Below are 2,948 nucleotides of genomic sequence, written 5' to 3'. Positions count from 1 at the left end.
AGGGGACCTACGCATAAGTATACATTCTGCAATTCTATGACCATAGGTATTGCATTTATAATAGTAGCCATGGAACTGAGGTACATACCAATCATAGTTGAAGTTGTTTCTCATTGGCATCCTTGGAGAAGCATAGTTTTGTCTTCTTGAGTTCTTCCTTCTTGTATCCTTGACCTTTGTGAAGCCTTCATCATCAACTTTGGTTTTTCCTTTAGTATTAGCATGTCGATTCTTTGACTGATTCTTTGTTGCAACAACATATGTCTTCTTTTTAGTGGGCTTGTTGATTGTGAATGTTTTTTTGATTTCACTACCACTTGAGGAGGTGAAGTGTATCTCCTTGCTAGATGAATCTTTACTGTTAGAACCGTGTCCCTTTTCAAATCCAACTCCATTGATATCCTTGTTGTGCTTTTGCTTACTCAACATTTTGTCTAATGCTTCAGTGCTACCACTATACTTAATCCTCATGTCAAGTTCATCTTTATTCTTTTCAAACTCCTTCCTTAGATTCACAAGGTCTTCTTCCATCTCGAGATACTCCTTTTCCTTCTTTTCAAAATCAGATTTGGTCACTTCATACATCCTTTTTGCTTCTTCCAACTGGATTCTCAAATTAGAAATAGTTTTCTTTGACTCCTCAAGAGATTTGTTTAGTAAATCTTATTCCTCAGCAACAACATACTGATATTTTTTGTATTCTTTTCTCACCCTTCTAAGTTCTTCCAAAACACTTTCAAGTTCACCTTCTAGGTCTACTTCGGCTTCAACTTCTTCCTCTTCATCACTAGTAGCTTTCTCATCATCTAGTTCTTCTTGTGCCATAAAAAGATTAACCTCTCTTTCTTCTTCACTACGATCCTCATCAGAGACACTCTTTTCATTCATGGTATCATCTTCAAAGGTGTAGAGACTGTTTTTATTCCTAAAACTTCTTCTCCTTGGCCTGCATGTTTTCTTAATTTTATCCTTACCAAAAGATCTGTCGTTTTGATTCTCATCTCCATCTTTCTCACCATAGGGGCACTTAGAAGCAAAATGTCCTATTTTACCATAGTTGAAGCGCTTGAAGGGTAGCTTACCTTTATACTTGCCTGATCTCTTTATGATTTTTCTCACAAAATTAGCTACAACAATACTAGAGTCTTCGTCATCTTCTTCATAGGCAGCTTCTACTTTTCCTTTCTTGATTAAGTTGAAAGCAACCTCTCTCTTTGATGTTTCTCCACCTATTGTTCTCATCTCATAGGCAGCCAAAGATCCAAATAGTTCATCCATAGAGAAGGTAGTCAAGTCTTTGGCTTCTTCAATGGCAGAGCCTTTGGTATCCTACTTTGGAGTGAGAGATCTAAGTACTTTTTTGACAATGACTTCATCTTGTAGATCCTCTCCAAATCCTTTTATTCCATTAACAGTTTCATCAACCTTGTGCCAATAATCAACAATCTTCTCTTCTTCTTTCAACTTGAGGCTCTCAAATTTTTCTTTGAGATTTTGCAACTTAGCTTCCTTGACTTTGGTATCTCCCTCAAATATCCTTTTTAGCTTATCCCATGTCTCTTTGGCTGACTTGTGGTGCATAACCTTTACACATTCGGTGTTAGATAATCCACTAAGAATATCATGAGCATTTTCTTTTGCATTATTTTCATACTCCCTTTTTGCATCGGGATTAGTTGGAGGAGTATCAAGGACTGTATATCCATTTTTCACAGACATCCACACATCAAAACCTAGGGAAGACATGTAGGTTTCCATCCTTCTGCTCCAAAAGGCATAGTTGGTGCCATCAAACATAGGGACCTTGGTAGAAGAGGAATCATTTTTGACCATTGTGTTCACAAAACAAGATCTACCCAAGCTAGAGAATTTTTTTAATATAAGGGAACCTAGGGTTCTAATACCAATTGAAGAACACAAATGGACACCGAGAGGGGGGGCATGAATCAATGTATTATAAAAAATTCTAAATCAAGTGTGCAGATATTAAGAATGCAATGCAAATTAGAACACACACAAGAATCAATTCACAACATGATTTACAAGGAAAACCCATAGTGGGAAAAACCTCAGTGAGAATAGCTACTGGAGTCTACTGCTTCAATTCAACCTCACAATAAAGTCATTGTATACAATATGTTTAGGGCACCAACTAAAGGAGCACCAAACCCTGATGATTTTGAGCACCAACTCAAGGAGCACCAACCCCCAATTTAAAGCACCTACTCAAGGAGCACTTACCCCTGCTCTGACCACCCACTCGGTGAAATACAAGGATATCAAATTTTACAATACAATGATAAAACCTTGTTTAAACTCACTGTATACAATATGTTTAGGGAACCAACCCAAGGAGTACCAAACCCTAATGATTTTGAGCACCAACTCAAGGAGCACAAACCCCTAATTTAGAGCACCTACTCAAGGAGCACCTACCCCTGCTCTGAGCACCCACTCAAAGAGATACAATGATATCAAATTTTACAATACAATGATAAAACCTTGTTACATATGAATTTTATAACACTTACAAATTTCTCACACCTTGAGAATGGATTTCTCTACCTGTTGATGTTCTTTCTCTATTTTATCTTCTCCCTTTGTCTAGTTGACTTCTTCTCTCTGCCTCTACTTTTCTATGTCTCTCCTTCTCTTTGTCTCTGCTTCTCGCTGAATGTTCTCTGTTCTCACCCTCACTCAATCTACTTCTAGAGCTGCTACTGCTTGGTGGCAACAAACTCTATCTCTGTCTCAACAAATCAATTACCTTAGTCAAATCACATTAACTGCCCTACTCAATCAACTTTGCATCAGAGAATGCTTTTCCCTCCAAATCTGCATTTTTTAGAATTAATTCATTTTGCTCTCAGAGATTTGATCTGTAGTAGATTGGATTATTTGTACATTATTTTTCATCAAACAACCGTCATTCAGAAATGCATCCTCTT

This window comes from Cryptomeria japonica, chromosome 4 (assembly GCF_030272615.1).
Source record: "Cryptomeria japonica chromosome 4, Sugi_1.0, whole genome shotgun sequence".
Lineage (NCBI taxonomy): Eukaryota > Viridiplantae > Streptophyta > Pinopsida > Cupressales > Cupressaceae > Cryptomeria > Cryptomeria japonica.
This window is presented reverse-complemented; position numbering follows the sequence as displayed.